We start from the raw sequence: 11,375 nt of genomic DNA, 5'->3' as shown, positions 1-11,375 counted from the left end.
AAGGGGTAGATAATCCGATGGAGAAGGAGTATTCGCCCCCGAGGTGATACGAGTAAAATGCCGATGCCGCAACCACCGTCACAAACCGATCCATCGAAGAACATAGCCCATGCACGAATGGACAAGTGCGGCTATATTGGTGCTGATCCGTTCAGCGATGAGATCGGCTAACGCTTGGCCCTTAATCGCCTTCGCAGGCTGGTACCGGAGATCAAATTCTGACAGCGCAAGCATCCATTTACCGAGTCGGCCTTTCAAAACAGGGGCCGACAACATGTGTTTGACGACGTCTGATTTACGGATGACGATGATCTCCGCCGTCAGAAGGATGTGATGGAGCTTGGTGCAGGTGAAGAATAAACAGAGGCAAAGTTTCTCGACTTCAGGGTATCTTGTCTCCGCGTCCGAGCATCCTCCCTGCTGAGGTAGAAAACGACTCTCTCAACGCCGTCGTAGAGTTGCACCACTACCGAAGCGATGGACGTATCGGCTATCGGCAGGTAGATGTAGAATGGCTCTGTCTTGCCGGGGCGGAACTAGCACGAGCGGCGTTGTCGGATATCGCTTAATTTCATCAAACGCCCGTGTCTGTTCTGCCCCCGGTGAAACTCGTCGTCGGACTTGGTCTTCACCAGCGCCATGAACGGCTCGATTCGTCCCGACAGATTAGAGATGAACCGCCGGACGAAATTGATCTTGCCGATGAGGCGTTGAAGCTCCTTTTCGTGGTCGGCGGCTGCATGGTACGCACCGCCTCCTGACTTTTCAGGCCGATCTCAATTCCCCGTTCATGAACCAGAAAACCTAGGAATTGACCAGCCGTCACGCCAAAAGCACACTTCTTCGGATTCATCCTCAGCCCGAATTTCCGAGTCCGTTCTAGGACGCGCCGTAGATCGTCCAAGTGCCCCTCCATGGATACCGATTTGACCACCACGTCGTCGATATAGATCTCCACCAACTTGCCGATCAGATCATGAAATATATAATTCATGGCTCGCTGGTACGTTGCCCCAGCATTCTTCAGCCCGAAGGTCATGACCACGTATTCGAACAAGCCTACTGCCCCTGGTACTCTGAATGCGGTCTTGTGTATGTCTTCCGGAGCCATGAAAATCTGATTATAACCGGCGTTGCCATCCATGAAGCTCAACACCTTGTGGCCAGCAGCGGCGTTTATCAATGTTTCCGCCACGGGCATCGGATATTCGTCCTTTGGGGTAGCTCGTTAAGATCTCGGAAATCGATGGCCACGCGCCATCGGCCGTCTTTCTTCTCCACCGGAACTATACCGGAGATCCACTCAGCATACCCGCATGGCCCGATGAATCCGGCGGCCAACATTTTCTCAATCTCCTTCTTGACTTCTTCCGAATCTCGGCCCTCATCTCGACGTGCTCGTTGTTGGAACGGCCGAAATCCTTTCTTCGGGGGAGGCGATGCTCAATGATGCTCCTGTCCAAACCAGGCATCTCTGTGTAATCCCATGCAAAGCAATCCGGGTATTCCTTCAACAGGGCTATCATATGTCCTCTGAGCTGCGGATCTAACTTCTTGCTGATAAAAGTAGGTCGAGGCCTATCCCCAGGACCGATGTCAACTTCCTCTAGCTCATCAGCTGATGTGAACCCGTACCCCAGCTTCCCGTCACCCGTAAGGTCGACTCCGCATACCGGGAGAGCGGGCGATACGGATACAGCGGGCCGATTACTAGCATCGGCTTCTACCTTGATCATCACCAGGATGTTTTGGCGGTGTCGGGGCCGATCACATGGAACAGCCTCTTCCTTGTCTTTGCCATAAGAGCAGTTGCCCTCGCTTTTATCTTCATCAAGGGGGTGCCCCAGTTCTATCATGTTGATGTTGAATGGATGTCCTGGTTGGCACCTCCAGGGGTGAGTGCCGTTAATCCTGTCAACAGCACGCGCAGGTGAATTATGCGTTCCTGGTGTCGCCGATGTGCGCGACAACGGCAAGCGGGGCTGGAGTGACACTTTCCCTTGGTAGGCCCTGAGAGCTGACTCCAACAAAGAGTGCGGATTCTTCATGACCTCCCTGATCATCCGAACGGCGACATGCTCCAAAGTATTCACCAGGCTCTCGGAATGGAGGCGCAACGAGTGAGCCACCATGCCACCAATCTCGTGGCGTACGGCCCCGGTACGTTCTTCGACGGGACAGATAGGTCCACTTCGTCGAGTGCGCCTTCCGGTGAGAAATCTTTCCGCGTGACGCCATGCGGACGGGTCTCGTGATACGAGCCGATGAGGTCGGCTTCGAGGGTAGCCTTGATCTCGTTGTATTGCTTCTTGAGGTCGTCGGCAGATCCTCGTAGGTGATCGGCGTGCCGTCCGCCATCTCGGATGTAGATGGCGATGTGGTTGATGTAGACGATTGTCCCACCGGGCGTGCCGGAATGTGTTGACTGCCAAAACCCACCGGCGGGCAGCGGCCTTGTCAACACTGTAGAGCCGGGGAGCCTAGAGCTGCGGCTGGCTGAGACCCCTCCGAGCGACGGCCCGCAATGCTCTTCGGTCACACGCGGCGTTGCGAAGTGCAAGGGCGTGCCACCTGACCTATACCGGTCGGGAAGGTGATGAGGTTGCCTCGCTTAGTTTCTGCGGGGCATACATGTAAACGTTAAATACGAGCCTCGATCGGCTCTCGAGGTTATCTCGTGAATCGGCTCAAAGAGCCGATCCACCCATGATCCGTACGGGGTGCACGAATACTTGGTGGTCCTGCTTGATCAAGATGAAGCTAATGAGATCTACGACGATTTAGGGTTTTCACCGCATAACCGGATCATCCTACTCCAAGTTGGGCCTTGCAGCCACGCACGGTGCTCGTAAGCCGATCCTAAACAAGGCCAGAAAACCAACATGAAGTTGATCCTAGGAACATCCCGTTTAGGACTTGCGAACGCCACCCTACGTGCCACTGGATCCTCCCCCCATTGTAAGGCCAAACTATTGCAGATATTAAACTAATCCTTGTAGAACAAGGAGCAATCGTAACGGATCAGATCTACTAAATAATGATCAAGCGGGTGCCGCCCCCACACCTGAGATAGGCGTGAGGGCGGCTAGATGTGCAAGGGTTGCACTACGTAAGCATGCTTAAACGAAGAACAATGCCAACCCTAACACATCTAATGATAACTACGTTGCTCGCCATCAAAAGCGCTTCAGTACGAGCAACGCATGAACAACGTGGGGCTTGTGCTGCCTAGATCGCAAGATGCGATCTAGGCAGCATGTCGCTTACCTGATAGAAACCCTCGAGACGAAGGAGTTGGCGATGCGCCGAGATTGGTTTGTTTTTGGGGTTGAACGTGAGTTGTTGTTTATTCCATAAACCCTAGGTACATATTTATAGTCCAGCGGACTCTCTAATGCGGGCGTGCACCAAACCGTGCATGAATAAGACTCTATCTCTAAACTAAAATACGATCTAATAGGTTACAGATACACAGGCAATTAAGCCCAACTTGGTATAAAAGGCCGATCCTCATACTTCTTCTATATATTTCTTCACACCCATCTTCGATCGCGGCCCACCTCTGACTTGGTCAAATTCTGGTGATAACACTACGACAACAATGAAGGAGCCGAAATCATCGGCTATGAAGAACCAGACCTCTCTGGAGGTATCGAAGGCGTAGACTACCTCATCGTCTACGGCACCGGGGAGGCTTCCGGAGGAGATCAAGCCTAAACATCTCGAGTAGTAGTAGTAGCCGAGTAGTCCGAACTCTTAGTATTTAGCTGCTCGGAAGAATAAATGTATAACTTAGTGAGACTTTTATATTGTAAGCTAAGTTGGGTTCGCCTCGAACCCAGGAGTATTCCTCTTCGGACCCAAGAGGAGCTCCGAGACAATATGTGTATCATGTTTGTAATATTAATGGAATGAGTTATGGACCTGCTATGTTCTGTTGTACTACTCTGAGGGATGTAATATTTGCGGAATGGTACTTCGTGAATGTTATATCAACGACTGGCATACTACAACATGCACTTCGTATGCAGGGTCACCACACAGCGTCAACTGTTGCTACCTCCATCGCTGTCACCATTGCCGCCTCCCTGGTCGCCGCCGCTCTTGCAGGATGATGTTGGTGGCATTACGCGCCGCCGACCCCAAGAGTACCATGGCCGCCTCGTATGGCTGCCGCAGGAGCCTCCGAACTGTTTGGATCGTCAATTTGGATGAATCCGCTGGAGATGCTCTGAACAACCCAAAGAAGTTTTGGAAGATTTTGCCGTTTCCTCACTAGTCCCACGCGAACCTGTTTGAGAATGGGACTCGACTCAAACTTACGGAGCATGCAAACACCGTGTCCAGATTTAGTATGGCCACCTCTGTGCGCCGCCCCTGCCTGCTCTAAGTCAAAAAAATGTCTTAGGCCATCCACTATGTGGTGTTGATTCAAAGGAAAAAGTGGTCGGAGTTGAATCGAGGACTCCAGGTCTACGTCCTGTCCCTGAGTTGGTTGTACTCGGACTCCTTAGACACTCTAGTCCTGTCCCTGATTTCAGTTAGCAAGACAGTACACTGCTTCTAAGTCAAACAATGTCTTGAGCGATCCACTATGTGATGTTGATTCAAAGAAAAAAGCGGTCGGAGTTGAGTCGAGGACTCTAGGTCTACGTCATCCCTGAGTTGCTTGTACTCAGACTCCTTAGACACTCCTAGTCCTGGCAAATATTACTGCAGCGCAACAAATAACCACTGCTAGGACGCTAGCTGCACACGAAACACCAATGGCGAACCTTTCCAGTGACCAATACTGGTATTGCTCTCTGGTGGAGGCGGAGAAGCCTAAGTACCCTTTGTTGCCGGAGATTATCCCCAAGAGGTCCATGGAAGATTGGATCATGGGATGAATCCTCTTGTGGTGGCCCACAGAACCCGAAACATGTGTTCCATTGCAGTCAATTCATACCATGCTGCAAGAATAATTTTTGGGCGCGTTTGATATTTTGAGTTTCCCGAGGGGGGAGGGGGGGCACCGGCCCTCTAGTGCACGAATGTCCACCATTGGAAAGATGTTCCATAACTATTTTGACTTTCCATTTTCTCAGGTTTCGACAAACAATTCATCAATGACAATTATATGGTGTTGAATGTTTATGGTATGTATTGGTGTAAGCTGCCACCAGGCATTAGCTCGTATACAAGCAGTAACTCAACCTGGTGGTGACACCAACCTTGATGCAACAAAGACATATGAATACACCGATCATGTGATGACCCACAAGTATAAGGAGTGTATCGTAATACTTTTGATAAATAAGAGTGTCGAATCCAACGAGAAGTAGAAGGTACTAACAAACAGTTTTGATCAAGAATTCACTGTAAACACTAGCAAACATGTTTCCATGGGTATTTGATATTGCAAATAAATAAAATATGAGTAAATAAAAGACAGTAATAATAATTTCAGCGAGTGGCCCAATCTTTTCTAGAGCAAAGGACAAGCCAATTGTTTTACTTATGATATCTAAATGTTTCTGAGGATACACGGGAATTCTATCAAGTGCTTTCGCTTCACGCAGTTGAATAATCTTTATTGGTTTGGTAGGTGTTGTGTGGGTAAACCTATGCTAATGCACTACCCTCAACTTGTACTAAAGCACACTTGTGATTATACCTCTTGCAAGCATCCGCAACTACAAGAAAGTAATTAAGATAAATCTAACCACAACCTTAAACTTTGAGATCCTACACTCCCTCATGCACTGGTTTCCCAACGGGGGTTTAGGTTTCTGTCACTCCCGCAACCTCACAATTAGTAGTCAAATACACGATGCATTTCACTAGGCCCATAAAGGTGAAATATCATGTAGTCGACGTTCACATGACACCACTAGAAGAATAACACCACAACTTAAATATCAAACCATTAAATATTACTCAACATAGTTCCACTACTAACATCTTAACTTCTCGCATGTCCTCAAGAACTAAACGAACTACGCACAAGACATCATATGAATCATAATCAGAGGTGATATAATGATGAATAACAATCTGAATAAAAATCTTAATTCAATGGGTTGACTCAATAACATCAACTACAAGGAGTAATTAACACCGGAGAGGCATGTGTTTCGGCGTTAATTGGGTGTGGTGGTCGGCGCCGCGCCAGTGGGCATTCTTATAGCCCTCGTCTTGGGCGGGAAATGGCCGCCGGACGCTTGATACGTCTCTGACGTATCGATAATTTCTTATGTTCCATGCCACATTATTGATGATATCTACATGTTTTATGCACACTTTATGTCATATTCGTGCATTTTCTGGAACTAACCTATTAACAAGATGCCGAAGTGCCGATTCGTTGTTTCTCGCTGTTTTTGGTTTCAGAAATCCTAGTAAGGAAATATTCTCGGAATTGGACGAAATCAACGCCCAGGGTCCTATTTTGCCACGAAGCTTCCAGAAGACCGAAGAGTCAACGAAGTGGGGCCATGAGGTGGCCAGGAGGGTAGGCGGCGCGGCCCCACCCTTGGCCGCGCCGACCTGTCTCCTGGGCCCCTCGCGTCGCCCCCTGACCTACCCTTCCGCCTACTTAAAGCCTTCGTCGCGAAACCCCCAGTACGGAGAGCCACGATACGAAAAACCTTCCAGAGACGCCGCCGCTGCCAATCCCATCTCGGGGGATTCAGGAGATCACCTCCGGCACCCTGCCGGAGAGGGGATTCATCTCCCGGAGGACTCTACGCCGCCATGGTCGCCTCCGGAGTGATGTGTGAGTAGTTCACCCCTGGACTATGGGTCCATAGCAGTAGCTAGATGGTTGTCTTCTCCTCATTGTGCTTAATTGTCGGATCTTGTGAGCTGCCGAACATGATCAAGATCATCTATCTGTAATTCTATATGTTGTGTTTGTTGGGATCCGATGAATAGAGAATACCATGTTATGTTGATTATCAATTTATATCTATGTGTTGTTTATGATCTTGCATGCTCTCCGTTATTAGTAGAGGCTCTGGCCAAATTTTTACTCTTAACTCCAAGAGGGGGTATTTATGCTCGATAGTGGGTTCATGTCTCCGTGAATCTGGGGAAGTGACAGAAATCTCTAAGATTATGGATGTGCTATTGCCACTAGGGATAAAACATTGATGCTATGTCCGAGGATGTAGTTATTGATTACATTACGCGTAATACTTAATGCAATTGTCTGTTGTTAGCAACTTAATACTGGAGGGGGTTCGGATGATAACCTGAAGGTGGACTTTTTAGGCATAGATGCATGCTGGATAGCGGTCTATGTACTTTGTCGTAATGCCCAATTAAATCTCACTATACTCATCATAATATGTATGTGCATGGTCATGCCCTCTTTATTTGTCAATTGCCCAACTGTAATTTGTTCACCCAACATGCTGTTTATCTTATGGGAGAGACACCTCTAGTGAACTGTGGACCCCGGTCCAATTCTCTATACCTGAAATACAATCTATCGCAATACTTGTTCTACTTTTTCTCGCAAACAATCATCTTCCACACTATACATCTAATCCTTTGTTACAGCAAGCCGGTGAGATTGACAACCTCACTGTTTCGTTGGGGCAAAGTACTTGGTTTGTGTTGTGCAGGTTCCACGTTGGCGCCGGAATCCCTGGTGTTGCGCCGCACTACATCTCGTCGCCATCAACCTTCAATGTGCTTCTTGGCTCCTACTGGTTCGATTAAACCTTGGTTTCATACTGAGGGAAAACTTGCCGCTGTACGCATCACACCTTCCTCTTGGGGTTCCCAACGGTCGCATGCTGTACGCGTATCAAGACTCTTTTTCTGGCGCCGTTGCCGGGGAGATCAAGACACGCTGCAAGGGGAGTCTCCACATCCCAATCTCTTTACTTTGTTTTTGTCTTGCTTAGTTTTATTTACTACTTTGTTTGCTGCACTAAATCAAAATACAAAAAAAATTAGTTGCTAGTTTTACTTTATTTACTATCTTGTTTGCTATATCAAAAACATAAAAAAAGTAGTTACTCGCATTTACTTTATCTAGTTTGCTTTATTTATTGTTGCTAAAATGGGTACTCCTGAAAATACTAAGTTATGTGACTTCACAACCACAAATAATAATGATTTCTTATGCACACCTATTGCTCCACCTGCTACTACAGTAGAATTCTTTGAAATTAAACCTGCTTTACTAAATCTTGTTATGCGAGAGCAATTTTCTGGTGTTAGTTCTCGATGATGCTCGCTGCCCATCTCAATAATTTTGTTGAACTTTGTGAAATGCAAAAGTATAAAGATGTAGATGGTGACATTATAAAATTAAAATTGTTCCCTTTCTCATTAAGAGGAAGAGCTAAAGATTGGTTGCTATCTCTGCCTAAGAATAGTATTGATTCATGGACTAAATGCAAGGATGCTTTTATTGGTAGATATTATTCCCCTGCTAAAATTATATCTTTAAGGAGTAGCATAATGAATTTTAAACAATTGGATACTGAGCATGTTGCACAAGCATGGGAAAGAATGAAATCTTTGGTTAAAAATTGCCCAACCCATGGACTGACTACTTGGATGATCATCCAAACCTTTTATGCAGGACTGAATTTTTCTTCGCGGAACCTATTGGATTCAGCTGCTGGAGGTACCTTTATGTCCATCACTCTTGGTGAAGCAACAAAGCTTCTTGATAATATGATGATCAACTACTCTGAATGGCACACGGAAAGAGCTCCACAAGGTAAGAAGGAAAATTATGTCGAAGAAACCTCTTCCTTGAGTGATAAGATTGATGCTATTATATCTATGCTTGTGAATGATAGGACAAATGTTGATCCTAATAATATTCCGTTAGCTTCATTGGTTGCACAAGAAGAACATGTTGATGTAAACTTCATTAAAAATAATAATTTCAACAACAATGCTTACCGGAACAATTCTAGTAACAACTATAGGCCATATCCTTATAATAATGGCAACGGCTATGGTAATTCTTATGGGAATTCTTACAACAATAATAGGAATTCACCCCCTGGACTTGAAGCCATGCTTAAAGAATTTATTAGTACACAAACTGCTTTTAACAAATCTGTTGAAGAAAAGCTTGGGAAAATTGATATACTTGCTTCTAAAGTCGATAGTCTTGTTGCTCGATGTTGATCTTTTGAAATCGAAAGTTATGCCTAATGAAAATAATCATAATAAAATTGTTACTACAGCAAATGCCATCCAAGTTAGAATTAATGAGAATATAAGATTGATGGCCGAATTGCGTGCTAGGTGGGAAAGAGAAGAAAATGAAAAAGAAGATAATATAGCTAAAGTTTGGACTACTACCACCACTAGTAATGCTAATGCTTCACATGTTGCTGCACCTCCTACTATTAATGGTAAAATAATTGGTGTTGGCAATGTTTCCACTTCTAATGCAAAGCGCAAAAACTGCTCGAACTGCTAAAGCTCGCGAAACGCACTGTCATAAAACTGCTGAAATTTTTTCCAACATTGGGGATGATGATCCCATTGCTTTAGATTATAATGGTTTGAATTTTGATGATTGCCACATCTCTGAAGTTATAAAGTTCTTACAAAAACTTGCTAAAAGTCCTAATGCTTGTGCTATAAACTTGGCTTTCACAAAACATATTACAAATGCTCTCATAAAAGTTAGAGAAGAGAAATTAGAACGCGGAGCTTCTATTCCTAGAAAGCTAGAGGATGGTTGGGAGCCCATCATTAAGATGAAGGTCAATGATTTTGATTGTAATGCTTTATGTGATCTTGGTGCAAGTATTTCTGTTATGCCTAAGAAAATTTGTAATATGCTTAACTTGCCACCATTGAAAAATTGTTATTTGGATGTTAATCTTGCTGATCATTCTACAAAGAAACCTTTGGGGAAAGTTGATAATGTTCGCATTACCGTTAACAATAACCTTGTCCCCGTTGATTTTGTTGTCTTGGATATTGAATGCAATGCATCTTGTCCCATTATATTGGGAAGACCTTTTCTTCGAACTGTTGGTGCTATCATTGATATGAAGGAAGGTAATATTAAATATCAATTTCCTCTCAAGAAAGGTATGGAACACTTCCCTAGAAAGAGAATGAAGTTACCTTTTGATTCTATTATTAGAACAAATTATGATGTTGACACTTCGTCTCTTGATAATACTTGATACACACTTTCTGCGCCTAGCTGAAAGGCGTTAAAGAAAAGCGCTTATGGGAGACAACCCATGTTTTTACTACAGTACTTTGTTTTTATTTTGTGTCTTGGAAGTTGTTTACTACTGTAGCAACCTCTCCTTATCTTAGTTTAGTGTTTTGTTGTGCCAAGTAAAGTCGTTGATAGTAAGGTTCATACTAGATTTGGATTACTGCGTAGAAACAGATTTCTTTGCTGTCACGAATCTGGGAAAAATTCTCTATAGGTAACTCAGAAAATTATGCCAATTTACGTGAGTGATCCTCAGATATGTACGCAACTTTCATTCAATTTGAGCATTTTCATTTGAGCAAGTCTGGTGCCTCAATAAAATTCGTCATTACGAACTGTTCTGTTTTGACAGATTCTGCCTTTTATTTCGCATTGCCTGTTTTGTTATGCTCGATGGATATTTCGATTCCATTGACTTTCAGTAGCTTTGTGCAATGTCCAGAAGTTTTAAGAATGATTATGTCACCTTTGAACATGTATATTTTGATTGTGCACTAACTCTCTAATGAGTTGTTTTGAGTTTGGTGTGGAGGAAGTTTTCAAGGATCAAGAGAGGGAGATGATACAACATGATCAAGGAGAGTGAAAGCTCTAAGATTGGGGATGCCCCGGTGGTTCACCCCTGCATATATCAAGAAGACTCAAGCGTCTAAGCTTGGGGATGCCCAAGGCATCCCCTTCTTCATCGACAACATTATCGAGTTCATCCCCCGAAACTATATTTTTATTCCATCACATCTTATGTGCTTTGCTTGGAGCGTCGGTTTGTTTTTGTTTTTTGTTTTGTTTGAATAAAATGGATCCTAGCATTCTTTGTGTGGGAGAGAGACACGCTCCGCTGTAGCATATGGAAAAATATGTCCTTAGGCTTTACTCATAATATTCATGGCAAAGTTTCTTCTTCGTTAAATTGTTATATGGTTGGAATTGGAAAATGATACATGTAGTAATTGCTAAAATGTCTTGGATAATTTGATACTTGGCAATTGTTGTGCTCATGTTTAAGCTCTTGCATCATATACTTTGCACCCATTAATGAAGAAATACATAGAGCATGCTAAAATTTGGTTTGCATATTTGGTCTCTCTAAGGTCTAGATAATTTCTAGTATTGAGTTTGAACAACAAGGAAGACGGTGTAGAGTCTTATAATGTTTACAATATGTCTTTTATGT

Source organism: Lolium rigidum, chromosome 7 (genome assembly GCF_022539505.1).
Source record: "Lolium rigidum isolate FL_2022 chromosome 7, APGP_CSIRO_Lrig_0.1, whole genome shotgun sequence".
NCBI classification, from domain to species: Eukaryota; Viridiplantae; Streptophyta; class Magnoliopsida; order Poales; family Poaceae; genus Lolium; species Lolium rigidum.
Note: the sequence above shows the minus strand (reverse complement) of the source record.